The sequence below is a fragment of the Gossypium arboreum genome, chromosome 11 (genome assembly GCF_025698485.1).
Source record: "Gossypium arboreum isolate Shixiya-1 chromosome 11, ASM2569848v2, whole genome shotgun sequence".
Classification (NCBI taxonomy): Eukaryota; Viridiplantae; Streptophyta; class Magnoliopsida; order Malvales; family Malvaceae; genus Gossypium; species Gossypium arboreum.
The window spans coordinates 115,696,929-115,716,288 of NC_069080.1; the positions used below are offsets into that span (position 1 = coordinate 115,696,929).

Here is a 19,360-nt window from a genome sequence, read left to right on the forward strand (position 1 = left end):
TGCTTAACAAAGTCAAATTAATAATTTATTACTTGTCTCCTAAAGATAATATTGTAAGAGTTAGATAAGGAGTCGAATTTGTTAGTTATAAGAAATTAAGAAATTTTAAGTATTAAAATAAAATTATTAAATAATTAATACAAATAAATAATAACACAAATATTCATTTCATAAATTATAATAAAAAATTATTTACACTGGATTTTTACAAATTTATAATACAAATTGAATTACTGACTTTTAGAGGGTATTTGGTAAATAGAGTTTTGGATTTTTTTTTTGTTGATTTGGACACAAATAGAGGATTGGATAGTTAAACTCTCTAATTGTAATGTTTGGTGAATAAAAGTTTGTAAGAACTTGTTGAGCTAACACCTCCAGTGGGCAACGTGGCAACATTTTTCACAACTGGTTGGAAATGAGATATGTCAAATGACATATCTTACTATGATTGCTCAAAAATTACTCCCTTTGCCACATGCTCTTATTTCTAGCATATCTTTATTTGTTATTTTACACATATAAGCTTTCAGCTATCAACTAAATTTTACAAAACATTTTTAAATTGTTAGAGATGTGACCCAAATTCATGATAAATAAAATACAAGTGGTAAAATACAAGTGTGCAATAAAAGTTCGAATAGAAGTATACTTCCTCTGTTTAATGTCGATTTGAATAAGGTGTTTTAACCTTACTGTATTACTTCTATTTTATTTTGATTAGAATATAGTTTTACACACCTATAAATAGACATAGCCTACTCTTCTTATAATTATTCGAATTCGACATAGTGAATTATCTTCTCCTCTGTCCGGGGTTTTTCCCAAAAGGATTTCCACGTAAAAATCTATGTGTTCTTTATTTTTCTTTCTCTTTTCTTTGTGATACATTTTCATTATCGATGTTCTATTTTTCACAAATTGGTATATGAGCTTTCTGGGTTGCTTATCTCGATCACAGTAATAGCGTCGCTGCAGTATGAAATTTTGCTGTTGGATCACAACACCATATTCGCGTTGTGGCAGATTAAGATGCAGGTAGTTCTTGCGCGGATGGATCTAGAGGATGCCTTGCTAGGGATAGATAAGATGCCTTCGACATTAACAGATAAAGAGAAGAAGCGTAAGGATCAAAAGGCTTTGACGCAATTACATCTACATTTGTTTAACGAAATTTTGCAGGATGTGATGAAGGAGAAGAATGTCATTCCATTATGGAAGAGGCTGAAGCAGCTATGTATGTCGAAAACTCTAATCAGTAAGCTGCATACAAACTAACGTCATATGTTTATCATTTGGAGGAAGGTGCGTCTGTACACGAACACTTAACAGTGTTTAAAAAAATTCTTTCAGACCTTAAGTCCATGGAGGTTTAGTATGATAAAGAAGATCTATGGTTGATTCTGCTTTGTTCGTTGCCCCCGTCTTATTCAACCTTTAGAGATACGATTTTGTATAGCCGCGAGTCTTTCACAGTTGATGAGATTTATGATTCTCTGACCTCATATGGTAAGATGAAGCATCTTATGGTTAAACTAGACTCTCAGTGAGAGGGTCTCATTGTTCGTAGGAAACAAGACTTGTAACGACCCGAATTTTACCGTTACCGAAAAAGTGTATTTTCGGGTCTCCATTTCTGAAAAAACAGATTCGTAAATATTTATTAAAAATATTTATGAAGTAAAATGAGTGGTTAATTAGAGTTTAATTAAGTGAATTTAATTTAATTAAGAGTAATTAAGAAAAAGGACTAAATTGAATAAAGGATGAAAGTTAAATTGTAGATTAAAAGAAAATGAAGAGGACCAAAATGACAATTATGCCATTTGTCCTAAGTGAGTGACATAAACATAAAAATCTGAGATTTTTATGTGTTAAAATATATATTAAATTATTATTATTAAAAGTAAAGTAAATAAAAGGAAATAAAGGAAAGAAACAAAAGAATAAAAAGAAGGAAGGAAACAGAATAGCAGGAAACGAAACAGAGAAGAAACAGGGGAGAAAGAAAGAAAGAAAAGAAAAAGGGAAAATAAGGTTTTAAAGGTTCCAAGTTAATTTGGTAAGTCAATTTAGCCCATTTTCTTATGATTTTTGAGTTTTTTGGAATCCTAGAGATAAATAGTACTTGTTTTAAGTAGAAATTTTGAAAGTCATTAGATTTCTAAGTTTGGTTCATGTTGAATAAAATGATGGAATTGGGGGTTTATTTGATAGAAATTTTGATTGGAATTGAATAAAGGATTGAATCGTAAACTAAGCTATAAGTTTTGAGTTTTAGGATTAAATGGAAATAAATTCGAAATTATGAAAATATGCTGGAAATTTAATAGTTAAGTATGAGTTTGGACAAAATTTGAATAGAAATAAAGTATGAATTAAGATAGAAAAGTAAGAGAATTTAGTTAGGATTAAATTGAAATTAAAATAAATCAACATTTTGCACTAAAACTGTTTTAGACAGCAGCAATAGTCTAACTTTGAAAAATCATAAAAAAATTATAGAAATCGAATTAGAAGATGAATAAAATATGAAATTAAAGCTTATTGAGTCTAGTTTCTTATAGAAGAAACGATATAAGCAATTGAATTGTAAATTATGAGATATAATGAATTTTGTGAGACAAGGTTAGAATGAATTCGGGTTCCCCTGTTCTGACTTTGGAAAATCACCAAAAATTGAAGAAAAATAATTAGAGGCTTAAAGTTATATTTTTAGAATCCCTAATGAGTCTATTTTCAGGAGAAATCAACGGGAATATTATCCGAGTTCTGTACTATGAGATAATTAATTTTTAGTGAAGAAGGGACGAAACTGTCAGACAGCAGAATATGGGTGAATTTAAAGAATAAACTGTACTTAATGGCTAAACCAAAAATTCTGAAAATTTTATTGTAAGAAGATTTGTAAGTCTAGTTTCAGGAAAAATTAGCGGATCTTAATTTAGAATTCTGTAACTCAAGATATGAATTAGTAATGTATTAATGATTATGAATTGTATTAATTTCGTAGTCAATGTGGTACCAGAAATCTCGGCTAAGAAAGGACAAGACAAAGTCAACAGGAGTTAGCTCGAAAATTACGGTTTGTATTTCTATAATCCGAACTTAGTTATTTTTTGTTATATTTATATACATATGGCAATTGTTAGTGTTAGAATTATGATGTTTTACAGTTGGAATGGATTGATTTTGGTATGCGATGAATTTATTAAATTTATATTGATTGAAATTATTTTGATTGAATTTATATTGATTGAATTATATAATATATATGATTTATGTAGAAATTTGAATATTGAATGAATATTTTATTGAAAAAATATATTGATTGGAAATATGAGGAAATTGATATGAATATATGAGATTGTGATATTTGAATATTTGATATTGAAAAGTGAATCGAATTGTATTGAATTATGAATTAATGTGAATAATTGAAATATATTGTTGAATTGAATGAAATTGTATGAATTGTGAAAATGAGTGAATATATGTGATTATCAGAATGGTATATTGATGAAAGAATTATTAAATTGAGAAAGTGAATGAAATACCCTATTAACTAGTCAGGCTAAGTCGGATATAATTGGCATGCCATAGGATCTGGAAGTGTACGGGATTTGCCGGCTTTATCGATCAGGCACTTTATGTGTCGTATTTTAGGCACCTCGTGTGTCGTATCAGGCACCTCGTGTGTCGTTTTAGGCACTTTATGTGTCGTATACTGATCAGGTACTATGTACCGTTTTAGGTACAATGTGCCGTACTAGTGTGTTTGGGTTGGAATCCGTGTATCCGTCAAAGTCCGGGTTTGTTAATAGGGGTAAATAAGTGAAAGATAAATCGAATAAATTTGATTGATCAAGCTATTGAAATGAAACGAGAAATTGAATTGAGAATTGAAAATTTAGATATGAAATTGAAAATATGAACCAAAGGTTCATGAAATGATTGGAGTTCGAATTGATGATATATGATGCCACTTGATGAATTGAAATGTGATTTGAGATATATGAATTGTATGTATATACTTGAAAGCTATCGAGGATAGTAAGTTGATACGATATAAATGAAATTGATGTTATTGAAATGAATTAAAATGGAATATGATTGATAAGTATATAGTTGAATATAGTTTAATGATATTGAATTGTGAGTAAATTAAGGAAAGCTATACCGAATAGTAAGTGAAAGAACGGAGTAAATAGTAATGGATTTATTTAAGAATTGAACAATTATGTTATTGTGTTTATTATATGAACTGTATAAAATTTATGTGGTAAGTAGTTAAAATTTATCTATGAATAAATAATTGAATAATTGTAATTATTATTATGATCTTAAGTATTTGTTATATTATTAATTGTTCGGATTATAGAAATACCACTGAGTATACCATACTCAGCGTACGGTTTGTTTCCGTGCGCAGGTTAAGTAAAGATAGTATGTTGAATCAGCATCTCAAGACGATCCCGAATTCATTAAGGTAAAGTATGTTGAGTATTGATAATGGCATGTACCCAGGATGTTTAATGAGAGTCATTTAGGTTGTAAAAGTATTGATGAAATGAGTAAATTATGGTTGGCAATGGTATGTAGTATGAATTTTGAAATTTACTAAAAATTCGTAGTGATTCTAAATTAGTCTCGAATTGAATTTACTGTTCATATTGGACTGCGAGGGCCCATTAAAGGGACGACATCTTAAAACTAGGATGTGTGTGAATATTTATTTTAATTAATGACCGAAATTGGACTGTATTGACTGGTAATGTCTCGTAACCCTGTTTCGGTGACGACATAGGGTTAGGGGACGTTACAAGACTGGAATGTTGATGATGATTGTGGAAGGACACAGGAACGGAATCTTGGTAAATCTAAGAGAAGATCGAAGTTTTCAAACAAAAGTAAAACTTGAAACTTATGTAAGAAAAAGAGACACATTAAATCTAAATGTTTTAAGCTGCAAAATAAGATCAAAAGGAAGGCTACGAATTAAAAGAGTAAACAATCAGAAAAATTTGGTGAAGCTAATGTTGTAGAAGACTACAGAGATTATGAACTTTTAACCACTTTTGTCAACAATTCTAAAGTAAGCGAGGAGTGGATCATTGATTCAGGTTGCACCTTCCACATAAGTCCCAGTCGGGATTGGTTTACAACTTACAAAACAGTGTCTGAAGATGTTTTTTTTTATGAAAAATAATGCTTCGTGTAAAATCACAGATGTTGGAATGATTAAAGATAAGATGTTTGACGGAGTTGTCAAAACACTTAGTGACGTACAACATGTTTCAGAATTGAAGAGAAATTTGATTTCGTTGAGTACTTTTGATTCAAAAGGGTACAAGTACACAACTGAAAGTAGGGTTTTGAATATTTCCAAAGAATCCCTCTTTGTGATGAAAGTGCAGAGAAAGACTACCAAGTTATATGTTTTTCAAGGTTTTACGGTTACTGGTAATGCAGATGTAGCTTCCTCTTTCTTGTCAGATGATGATATTACTAGACTTTAGCATATGCACCAAGGGAATATGAGTGAGAATAGAATGACACAATTGAGCAAAAGAAGACTTCTTGATGGGCAAAGAATTTGCAAACGAAAGTTCTGTAAGCACTGCGTTTTGGGAAGAAAAAGAGAGTTCGATTCAATAGAGGAACCCATAACACGAAGGGAACATTGGAGTATATTTATTCTAATCTGTAGGGACCATCCAGAGTGCCTTCGAGAGGTGGAGATAATTATATGCTAACACTTATTAATGATTTTTCTAGAAAAGTTTGGGCATTTTTCCTGAAGCAGAAAAGTGATGTGCTTTTCACATTTTCGTATTGGAAAACTATGATTGAAAAATAGACGAGAAAACAAATAAAACATCTTTGCACAAACAATAGCTTAGAGTTCTGTTTTGATGAGTTTAGTTGACTGTGCAAGTTAGAAAAGATCGTGAGACACTTGACAGTTCGTCATACTCCACAACAAAACGGTATTGTAGAACGAATGAATGGAACAACCATGGAGAAGGTTTGATGTATATTGTCGAATGCCAACTTACCAAATTCGTTTTGGGCCGAAGCTGCCTCTACTGCATGTTTTTTATCAACTGATCTCCATCTGTTGCCATTGAGAAAAAGACTCCACAAGAGGTATGGTCTGGTAACCCTATTGACTATTCTGATTTAAAGATCTTTGAGTGTTCTACGTATGATTATGTTGATAATGGAAAATTGGAATCGAGATCCATTAAATGTGTTTTCCTTGGTTATAAAGCTGGTGTAAATAGGTATAAGTTATGGTGTCTTGAAAATAGAAAAGTTGTGAGTAGTAGAGATGTTATTTTTTTATGAAATTACTATGCTACCTAACTTATCTCTTAAAGACTCTTCTAATAAAGAACAAAAAAAGTAGGTGGAGCATTAGATTAATCCAGAATCCACAACAGAATTGACTACTCAAGCCTGTACAGAAATTCAGAATAAAGTTGCTTCTTCACCACAATACTTTATTGCCAAAAACAGAACTAGAAGAGAGATTAAACCTCCAAAGAGGAATGTCGAGGCTGATCTAGTTATTTATACTTTAAATGTGGCTAAAGATATAGATGCAAACCAAGAGCCATCTACTTATTCTGAGGCGATTAGCTGTGAAGACTCAGAAAAGTGGATCTTTGTTATGCAAGAAGAGATGGAATCACTCCACAAAAAGAAAACATGGGATCTTGTGAAACTTCCTAAAGGCAAAAAGGTTGTTCGTAGTAAATGGGTGTTTAAAAGGAAAGAAGGGACTCTTAGAGTTAAAGAACCCAGATATAAAGTAATGTTTGTTTCAAAATGTTACAGTCAAATTCTAGGTGTGGACTTCACAAATGTGTTCTCCCCAGTTGTGAAGCATAGTTCAATTCAAGCTTTGCTTGGTATTGTAGCCATGCATGATTTGGACCTTGAGCAGTTAGATATAAAAACTACATTTCTGCACGGAGAACTTGAGAAGAATATTTACATGCAACAACCAGAGGGTTTTACAGTCTCAAGAAAAAAGGACTATGTTTGCTTGTTGAAAAAGTCCTTTTACGGTTTGAAACAATCACCAAGACAGTGGTACAAAAGGTTTAATTTCTTTATGACTTCTCATGATTTCAAAATAAGTAGCTTTGATAATTGTGTTTACTTTAAGAAAAATAGTAATGGTTCTTTTATATATCTACTCTTTTATGTTGATAACATATTGATAGCAACGAAAGATAAATGAGAGATAAGAAAGGTCAAAACCCAACTTAGTGAAGAATTTGAGATGAAAGATTTGAGACCAACAAAAGAAAATACTTGGTATGAAGATTTTCAGAGATAAAAAAACAAGTAAACTGTACCTAAGTCAGAAGGGGTATATTGAGAAAGTTTCTTTGCAGGTCCAATATGCAAAATGCTAAGCCTGTTAGTACTTCTTTAGCAGCTTATTTCAAACTTTCATCAGCTTTGTGTCTACAATCAAATGATGAGATTGAGTACATGTCATATGTTCATATTCTAGTGCAATAAGATCTCTCATGTATGCTATAGTTTGTTCACATCCAGATTTATCATATGCAATCAGTGTAATTAGCAGATACATGACAAATCCCAGTAAAGAATATGGGAAAGTAGTTCAGTGGATTTTAAGATACTTACGAGGTACTAATGATGTTTGCTTACAGTTTTGAAGAACTAGAGATGGATTCATTGGGTATGTTGATGCTGATTTTGCTGGATACCTTGACAAAAGAAGATTTCTCATAGGTTATGTCTTTACAATTGAAGGTTGTGCAATCAGTTGGAAAGCCACTTTGCAAACTACAGACGTTTTTTCTACCACTGAAGCTGAGTACATTGCAATTACTGAGGCTTGTAAAGAAGCCATTTGGTTGAAGGGATTCTTTAGTAAACTCAATAAAGACCTTCAAATCAGTACAGTATTTTGTGACAGTCAAAGTATCATGTTTCTTACAAAAGATCAAATGTTTCATGAAAAAATAAAGCACATTGATGTTCGGTATCGTTTTGTTTATGATATTATTGCTTGTGGTGATATTGTTGTGAGCAAAATTAGTACTCATGAAAATCCTATAGATATGATGACTAAGTCACTTCCCATAACCAAGTTTGTGCATTGCTTAGACTTGGTTGGTGTTCATTGTTGAAGTTAAACCCTTAAGGGATTTTATGGAAGAGGTGGAGAACTTGTTCATTGAGTGTTCATGATGAAGAACTTGTTTGTTGAAGAATTCGTGTCAAGATGGATATTGTTAGAGATGTGACCCAAATTCGTGATAAAATAAAATACAAGTAGTAAAATACAAGTGCGCAAAAGAAGTTCGAATAGAAGTATACTTCCTCTGTTTAATGTTTATTTGAATAAGATGTTTAACCTTACTGCATTACTTCTATTTTATTTTGATTAGAGTATGGTTTTACACACCTATAAATAGACAAAGCCTACTCATTTTGTAACCATTCGAATTCAACATAGTGAATTATCTTCTCCTCTGCCCATGATTTTTTTCCAAAAAGGTTCTCACGTAAAAATCTGTGTGTTCTTTACTTTTCTCTCTTTTCTTTGCGATACATTATCATTATCAATGTTCTATTTTTCACATAAATAAATGGCTAATAGAATCAACTTACCAATCTAACCACTACAATCAACCATTGTCAAATAGGGCTTAGTTCAATCCATCAATTCTAACTACTATGGCTAAAAGTAATATATATATTCTTTACAAATAATAAAATACGAAGCATATTTGAATGAAAATTACAAATATTAACAATTATCAACACTTCTCGAACTATTTGTGCTCATTTTAGTACCAATATGCCATTAAGTTTGGAGCATTTATATTTATTCAATTATTTGTCTCATTAAAAATTAAAAATAAATAAATAAACTACACTGCACATTATTTAATTATGTTTAAATTTTATGTCACCCAACTAATTAGATTTATTTTTGTTAGTTTCATTAAAAGGTGAGGTAACAGTTAAAAATCTGTTATAATAGTAAATTTGACCCTTACTCTTTATATATTGTCAATTTAGTTAGAAGAGTTAACCTCAACGTTACAGATTATCTTAATTTAATACTAATTCTAAAATTCAAATATATATAAATACGTGAATATTTTTAAAGATATAATAAATTTAAAAAGTATATATTTTAAAGATATTTATGTATTTTATTTTTAAAATTAGGATCAAATTGAGATAACATTTAAAGTTAAGGGTTATTTTTAAAAATGATTAAAATGATACAATATGAAAAAGATGATGGTTAAATTTATTGTTATACAATTTGTGAACTGCACCTTCCTGTCAAACACTTAATGACACTTGTGGATAAAAGAATAAACCCAATTAATTAAATGTTAAATATATATATTTTTAAAAAAATTATTATAAGTTTTGATCATATCTTTTTTTACACAATTTTTAGAATTATTTATAGACCCACCCCAACCCATAAATAGGAGGATAATGCACTTCAATACACTCGAACTCACGTCCTCCTTCATTGATAACAATATTCATACCAATCAAATTAAGACTCAATCAACAAAAAAAATTAATATAAATGAGCAAAAGAAAAATACGTATTTCAAAGAGGAGGCATTCCTGATCACTTTTAGAGGGAATGAAACCAATATCTATTTATGAGTACTTAAATTCTTCTATGCTATTTGTTTTATATATACACTCTATTTAAGCTATTGAATGTTTAAGTTATTGATTAGGTTGGTATTATAAATTAATTCGATATCAATTCAATTGAGAGATGATTAAAAAATTATTTTTACAAAGAAATAAATGTAAGGATTAATATATATATATATATTTTGCCCTTTGAATTTGGCTACTTGTATCTAATTGGTAGTTAAAAAGAAAAAATTGTACCTAACTAGCACTTAAATTTCAATTCTGTCACATTTTGGTATCTCAGCAATAACACCGTTAAAATATGTTGATGTGGCATTAACAATCAATAGCACAATGACACGTGACATCCTCACATTCTGACATGTAGCAAAAAAACATATAAGAATTTAAAATATATAAAAATTAAAAGCAATTATATTTCCACATAGAGAATTAACTTGGACAACTAGTTGTCCAAATACATTTGAATCAAGGCAACTAGTTGTCTCGTTCATTACAAACATGTTTTTAGTATTTATATATATATATATTTAGTTTCATAAAATATTATATTATTATATTATTATTATAAAATTAAAAAATATAAAATATTATATTTATAAAATATATTATTTCACATTAGATTTTGTAAAACATATATAATATATTTGTCCAAATATATAAAACGGAAAATATTTAGTATACCGCTAGTGGAGTTTTTAAACTCCACAAACAAGGTCAGGAGATTGATAAATGTCTTATAGGGGTATACAGTGGTGAATCCAGAGGGTTGGTAGGGGACCCGACCTCCCTAAAATGGAAAATTTCTATTCAGGCCTCTTAAAATTTTAAATTTGTAATGGCAAAATTGCACTTTGGCACCCAAAATGATAAAAATTTTGATTTAATCGTAAAAATGATACAATATAAAATTTAATTTCGGCCCCTCTCAAAAATTTTATTTTTACAATCGTAAAAATATAAAATTTAATTTCGGCCCCTCTCAAAAATTTTCGGCTTCATCCTTAGGGGCATAGTAAAATATATAAAATCTAAATATATGTAAAATGTATAAAACATCGTATTTTATAAAATATCAAATTTTATGCATTTTGTTTTTGCAAACAATGTATTTTTATTTTAATAATAATATAAAAATATGATAATTTATGATAAATAAAATATATAAAATTACTAAAAGACATATTTAGAATGAATATAGACAAATTGTTGTCGAAGTTTAAATGGATTTGGACAATCAATTGTTTATGTTCATTCTAATATCCAATATCATTTCTAATATTTTTATAAATTTATAACTTTTAAATTTCAAAATAATTTTTATAAAAATAATAAAAATATGTCTATAATAAACTTGAATAATCATTTATCTAGGTTTATTTCTTACGTAAAGAAATATAATTTGGTTATAAAATTGATAAATTGTTTTATTTATTTAAAATTGATCATGTATCAAAATATAATATTATTGCATGACTCCAAGTTATTCACCTTTAGAGCGACCATCAATGAATTGGGAACCAAACTCTTGTATAATGCTCCAAAACCCTTATAACGAATTGTTTTCATGAATGCATCAACCAAGTTGGCAAGGTGACTTATCGATCTGCAAATATGGCTAACAATAAGTGATAACAAGAGAAAACTCTGACCGTAAAGGCAAAACAGAGTTGATCCAACTTAACTCAAATTAATTAAGGTCCTAAATATAAACTCATTAGATTTCCTGCCACAAGAAACTAGTTTATTATAAAAATATAACATAATATATCTGATTAAAGATAGAGTTGTTGATTGAGTCTTAGTTCGATTGGCATGAACATTATTACCAATGCTGGAAGTTGTGAATTCGAGTGCGTTAAAGCACATTATCCTTCTATTTATGAATTGGGGAGGGGCTATGGGTAGTTCTAAACATTGTGTAAAAAAAAAACAGATATGATTAGAACTTGTAATGAGATTATTTTAAAAAATAGAAGGATAATAGACAAGAACATTCTTCCTTCTTCCTCCTCTCCAAACCACCCCTGCTTCTATGCTATTGTATGCTTATCTTGTTGTATGTCCCTCCATCGTTGATCTTGTAACAGCCCACTTTTGATAAAATCAGAACAATGGTTTCGGGATCACAGATCGGAGTACCGGAAAGAAAAATTATTTTAATACTATTTTATGATCTACAGTATGATAATAATATTGTGTGAAAATTTTGTAAAGAAATTTTATCGATTACATGTTTAATTTGATAAAGGACCAAAATGCATTAAATGCAAAAGTTGGATTCTAGTAGCTAGAAGGATCAAATAGCTATGGAATTCAAAAATTGAGGTCCTTATATGGTAATTAGACCATTAAAGAAAAGTTAGTAGATATTTTTGATGATTCATCCATGGAAAAATTAAAAAATGGCTAATGACTAAATTGGAAAGTGATAAAATTAAAAGATGATAAATAATTAAATAGAAATAAAAATCATTTCATATCATCTGTAATACCCCTACCCGTATTCATTGCCGGAATAGGGTACGAGGCATTACCGAGTTTATTTAATTAATTTTTTTATATTCAATATAGCCCTTTTATAAATATCTAACATTCAATGTAATATTAAATCGAGACCAATCCACATCAACCAAATCAATTCAACATATTTTTATGATAGATTCATGCATTTATATAAAATAACGTCATCACATATCTATAACCGTGTTTGTTAACCATACTAATGGCTAACTTTCATTCATTTCACGTTAACATTTACTTTGTTAGCTTATACATGCCATTGATTTCCAAAATAAAGTTTCTTTATATACCGAAATCTCGAGGTTGATAATGTGATGTGTCTCCCACCAAATCCGACCTCCGAGCTCTTAACACTACAAAACAGGGAAAAGGAAGCGGGTAAGCACTTTGTGCTTAGTAAGCTCATGTAACAAGAATTATACTTACCTAATATTTTCAATACAATATAATAAACATTCATATATCCATTCAATGCATTATTACCCTAACATGCACAAACTCAACATTCAAGTTAGTACAATAATTTCCATGTATCAATAATATATATATACCATGATTGATGTACTCATCAATACCATGATTTTCATTCCTTATTATTTTCATATTTATCCCGTTGAATTTATCGAATTTCAATGGATTTTCAGAGGTACACTTTTAGTGTACAATTCGGTCCGTCAATTCATATTCATGTGCGCACATTTCCATTTCGAAAGCACACTCCCTGAACCTCAACCTTGCAATGGGATTACCATCGAGCTAAATCCTCAATATAAACTCATAGAGTATTGTCGGGATTACCACCAAAGCTAAATCCCAAACGACAATTACTCTAATGAGCTTGGATCTGAATTACCATCCAGCTAAATTCAGACCCTAATTCGGATTACCCGTCCGGCTAAATCCATTTTACGATATTCTTCGGAGGGCTATATCAGATAGGATCACCCGTCCGGCTAGATCCTTTTACCGTCAATTCCTTTTCGAAATCCATCGAATTTTCCTTTCATTCAAACGGGATTTCTTCCCATTTTATCCAATATATCAATGTTTCATAAATTTTCATACAATGAACATTCAAATCATATTCATATAAAAACATACAATCTCAAGTAATTTAAGAATATAATTCAAGTTACACGAACTTACCTTGATACTTGTTTGTAAACAGTAAAATCTATTAATCCCGAACTTTTTCCTTTCCTCGATCTAGCTTCGTATTTGAATCTTCTGGATCTAAATAAATAAATTTAATTATCAATTTAATACATTTCATGTTCATATGCAACATTCTCTATAATTCAACTATCATTTATAGTTCATTCAAAGCTGTCTACTTGAGTCATAGTCACTAAATTATTTATAACTTGAGCTACGGAACTCCAAATTAATATCCGTTAATTTTCCTGAAACTATACTCATATATATTTTTACCATAAAATTTTCAGAATTTTGGTTTAGCCAATCAGTACAGTTTATTCTTCAAAGTCACCCCTGTTCTGTTGTCTAACAGTTCTGACCCTTCTTCACTAAAAATAAATTATCTCTTTATACAGAATTCAAATTATGTTCTTGTTTGTTTCTATTAAAAATATACTCATTCAGAATTCTATACATATAAACTTAAGTCCCTAATTATTTTTATTCAATTTTTTATAATTTCTCAAAGTCAGAACAGGGGAACCCGAATTCATTCTGACCTTGTCTCACAAAATTCATTATATCTCAAAATTTACAAATCCATTGCTTACAATATTTCTTCTATGAGAAACTAGACTCAATAAGCTTTAATTACATATTTTGTTCATCTTCTAATTCGATTCCTACAATTTTTGGTGATTTTTCAAAGTTAGTCTACTGCTGCTGTCCAAACTGTTTTAGTGTAAGCTGTTTATTACCATTTTTCCCCTAAGCTTTTAATAAATGATAATTTCGTCCCTACTCAATTAGCCTCTCAATTGAGCTGATTTTTCTCAATTAACATTTTATTCTATCACCTTAAACTAGTTTACAACCTTTAGGAATCATAATTTCAGCAATAGACTTTAATTCCAAACATTTTCACAATTAGGTCCCAAAAATCAATTTCCATTGAAATTGCCTAATAAAATCATCTCATAAACAAATTAAAGCTTTAATTTCATTCTATTTCATCATAAACTTACAGAAATCAACCATGGTGACTTTAAATTTCATCCATGAAATCAAAAACTAATGAATTTAATAGTAGGATCTAGTTGTAAAAGTCTTAGAAACACAAAAATTACAAGAAAAAGGCAAGGATTAACTCACTTGGTGCAAAAATTATGAAATACCAGCTTAGAGAACCCTCCTATGGCGTTTTTAGCTGCTGGAATTGAAGAGAAATGAAGAGAAATCTAGATATTTCCTATTTCGTCCTAGTTTTATTTAGTTAATTTTGCAATATTCCAATTTTACCCTTAATTTATCAATTTTTCTGCTGATTGCATACCCTTGCCGGCCAGCCCAAATAAATTTTGGGTCTAATTACCTTTTAAATCCTTTCTCATTAGACTAATAAGCTATTTAATCACTCTAGCAACTTTTACACCTATTACAATTCAGTCCTTTTCATTTAATTGACTACCCAAACATTAAAATTTCCTAACGAAATTTTAATACCACATTAATAACATTTCATAAATATTTATAAAATTATTTTTGACTCGGTTTTACGAGATAGAGGTCCCGATACCTTATTTTACCCAATTTCTTCAATAATTTCTTTTTCGAACTAATCACTAAATCGATAAAATTTTCCTATCAATATTTTCATACGATTTTCCTATCATATAAATTTTCAAGCAAAAATATTAAAATAATTTTTTTTTAAATCGGATCTATGGTTACGAAACCATTGTTCCGATAACCTTGAATTTAGGCCATTACATCATCTTCTTCCCCAAATATTCCCTGGAAACCCTAGGAAAGAGAAAGCTAGTTTTCTTGGCCAAATTAGGTAAGTATTCAAGCCCCGTCTTTAGTAATTTTTATATTTTTGAAACCGGGATAGTTTAATCTATCTATTTGGGGGATAAATTTGAAAAGTTATCAAAGTATAAAAGTTACGTCATGGATGAAAATGCTGAAAATTTGAAATTTGTGGTAGAAATTGAAAAGTTGTTGATAGATAAACAACTTGTACAAAGTGAATTTTGATGAAAACATGATTTAGGGACTAAATTGTAAAGTTGTGAAAATTGAAGAAAAATTCTGAATTATATGGAATACATGTGCTGCAAATTTTATATTGAAATTTTGGTTAGGCTTGGAATAAGGAATAAATTGCATGAATTTCATTTTCTGAGCCTATGGACGAAATCGTCGTTCATTAAAAGTTTAAGGGCAAAATGGTAATTTTACCTAAAATATGAAATGGACTGAATTGAGTTTTAAATTGTATTAAATTGATGTTAAATTTACTCGTATAGATCCAAATAGACCAAATTCAGAGCTAGAACGAGGAAAATAGGAAAATGTCAGATTATTAGATTTTACGTACACGAACATTTTGTCGAGGTAAGTTCGTGTAACTAAATTGTGTATATTTATATGCTTTAATTAAATATTATGTATGTAAGTTATATAAATATCATATATATATGACATTGAAAACATATCCGACAAAGCCTGATAAATGATAAATGATAATGCCCGATAAATGATAAATGATAAAAATGTTACTTTTATGCTTGAAATGAATGTGGAATGTGTTTATTTGAATTATATGAGTGCTATATATGTATGAAATAATCACATACTTGATAATGCCAAAAAAAATGTTAAATCCCGTTTGAATATTGGAATTTGATGGATAAATGTGATTTCCCTTATTAAATGAGGTCCTTCATTTGTTGCTGACGGGATTTAGCTCAGACGAGTAATCCTATTAACCTCATTACAGAAAGGATTTAGCCTAGACGGGTAATCCTGATATAAGCTCTCTCGAGCATATGTTATAGATTGGATTTAGCGCAGACGGGTAATCCAGATTAAGCTCTTTAGAGCATATGTTACAAAAAGGATTTAGCCAGGACTGGTAATCCTGATTAAGCTCTTATGAGCATATGTTGGAGACAGGATTTAGCCTGGACTGGTAATCCTATTATATGATATGTGGCTCAAGAGTGTGCTTTCTGATTAAGTGCCCTAATAGGTACTCATGAATATGAATTGGCGGTTATTGAATTGTACACCTTAAGTGTACTATGTGAATATCCATCGGAATTTCAATAATTCAAAGGATAAAATACTTGACATGATATGAGAAGATATAAATAGGAAATGAATTATTACACGTATCTGCCTGGAATACATGAAAATGATGATACATGATATATGAAAATATAAGATGGTGATATTTGCACATGGAATTTATTTGATGAATATGTTTATCCTTGATTATAGATTTGTACACCTTGAGTGTAGTACTACTCGTGTGACATTGATATTTCGAGTAATATGAGTAAAGTTCTGACATGAAATAATCTGAACTCGAGATAAATTATTATGAAAATATATTTGTAATATAACGATATGATTTATACATGTTTTATGAATATGTGGTATGGAAAGTATATATATCTGGAAATCTGATTGTTGTTGAGCTCATATATGTTTCTTGATGTTATTATAGAATATATTACTAACAAGGGCAATGAGAATATGTGTAGGGCTTGAGATCAAATTGATTGAATGTACCTTACATTTTTATCTTGAAATAGAATAAATGGTAAGTTAAGTACTATGTTATACGAACTTACTAAGCATTATATGCTTACTTAGTTTTATTTTCCTATTTTATAGTAAATTGGAAGCTTGTTGGATTGGAAGCTTGGCGGAGATCACTCACACTATCCATCAATTCATTTTGGTATATATGGTAAGTCAATTATGGTTATAATGGCATGTATAGGTTAAATTGGCCATATTGGCATCTAAATGATTATTGTAATCTAGCTATTTGAAGGGCTAGTGATGATTATGTTTTGGTATATGCATATATTAAGATTACTTTATAATGATATCATAAGTATTTATTATTGATTGGTTGAGAAAGGTTAAACAAGTATGCTTATAAAAGATAAGATTAAAAGCATGAATGCATGTAATAATATATCATGTTAGATGAATAGAATTAACTTGGTTATGATGGTTGAATTGGTTGGTATATGAATGAAAGTTTTGATGTAAGTCATTGGCAAAGTTTGTGTAAGAAATAAAGCTAGAAAATGGTTTTATTTTATCCACATGGGTAGACACACGGGCATGTGTCTTGACAATGTGTGACACACGGCCTGGCACATGGGCGTCTGGTTTGGCCGTGTGTCCCCTGCATCTTAAATTTGAGAAATAGAATGCTCAGAATTGTGCACAACGGTAGAGACACGGGCATGTGTCCCAACCGTGTGAAACCTGCACCTAATTTGTTGAAATTTAATTAACCACACAACCTAGCACACGGGCATGTGGCTGGCTGTGCTGCACAAATTAGAGAGCTACCCAGTTTCGAACACGGCTTGCAGCACGGGTATGTCCTAGGGTCACACGGGCGTGTCCTTTGGACCACACGGGCGTGTGAGCCATGCATCTTGGGAAATTTTTGAAATTTCACGAAATTTTCTTGGAGGTCTCGATTAAGTCCCTACTCGAATCTAATACTCATATTGAGCCTCAAGGGTCCATGTAAGGGGCATTATAAAGAATCTCGAAAAATGAATAGTAACTGATATGAATTATCTGTAAATGTTCTAAAAACTTTAGTAATGCTCTGTAATCCTGTTCCGGCGATGGATACGGGTTAGGGGTGTTACACTAGAAGTCAAAGGCTAGAAGTCTTTCAACTTCTAAGCATAAGTTCGACTCAATTAATTCCCTGCATAGTTCAAGGTAGACCTGTGACGGGTTTTGGTAAAGATGGCGTTGTGGAATGACGAGTCAATGTAGAGATTTGTTGATTATGCCACGTATTTCAGTCAAATTTGAGAGATAATCTCGTAGTTAAACTCTGTTTATTTGTTTCAATCGAACTCTGATTAAACTAGATTATTTTATTATTAATTTACCTATAAATTTAGCCTATAAATAAGCTCTTTTACAACATTAGAAAATACACACCTATTAAAATATTAGAACTCATAACAAATTTGGAGAATTTTATATTTACATTTGGAGGATTCTTTGTTTTCGAATTTTGGGGTTTAGTTTTTATGTCTTTCCCGTGGTTTTTATCATCTTTGGAAGAATTTTTATGTTAAATTTATATGTTCAATTTATTAATTTCTTTAACTATTTTTACTTATTTATTACTTAATTAGTACATCCTCAACACTTACCTACTAGAAATACATAAAAAAAAATTTAGAAAATGGATGTTCTTTCATTTATTTTTTAAAGTAAGGAATGAATCCATGATGTGATGGGATATAAAGAGGCTGAGTTGTTTGGCAAAATTCACATTCCTCTTTTTTGTCGCTTACTATGTTAAACGAAGTTGCAATTAAAATTTAATAGTTGAGTAGAGTGAAACACGAATATTTTTTTTATGGAGGATATCTACGACAAAGAAAGCCAGAATCTGAAAAAGGAAAACCTATAATGATGCATTAATGCATCCTTTGTTAAAATATCTGATCTGTATATAAAATTAATTCTACCCAATTGTTGTGTAGAAAATTTTGTCAAAATATTTGTCTCTTAACGTTTAGTTGAAACTCTGAACATTGTTGAGGAACTCTTTCTTCTTAACCTTTGGGTGCATAAATGTTGCTTACGGATACTGTTTTGTGAAGGTGACAATGAAAGACTTCTCGATCCTATGGTTGCTTTGTTGCTGGCAGAAGGTCTCCTCCTCCACTATCTTTTTTTTTTTAACATAAGTTTCCTCCTCCACTAGGCTTTGTGAGCTAGCCTCTTATATATACACACACACAAAGATATAGAAGCATGATTTTGACTTGGTGAATTTGGTGGCTTGAGCTTGAATACGTGGGTATTTCCCAAACTAATAAAATTGTGACGATTGCTAGGTTTTGCATTTTGGGTCAAGCATACAACTATTAACAGTTTCTGCATGCAATCATATTTTGATTATATACAAAATGTAGAAAAGGAAACTATAGGATAAGCA

The 19,360-nt window shown here is 30.2% G+C and overlaps 1 long non-coding RNA gene across 1 annotated transcript; it reads left to right on the forward strand.

The window, feature by feature from the left end:
- The first annotated feature begins 1,942 nt into the window (after positions 1 to 1,942).
- LOC128284329 (uncharacterized) lies at positions 1,943 to 4,644 on the forward strand. Its single transcript, XR_008274736.1, has 3 exons — positions 1,943 to 2,062; positions 3,014 to 3,085; positions 4,433 to 4,644. It is a non-coding gene; the product is annotated as an uncharacterized LOC128284329 (long non-coding RNA).
- The last annotated feature ends 14,716 nt before the right edge of the window (positions 4,645 to 19,360 follow it).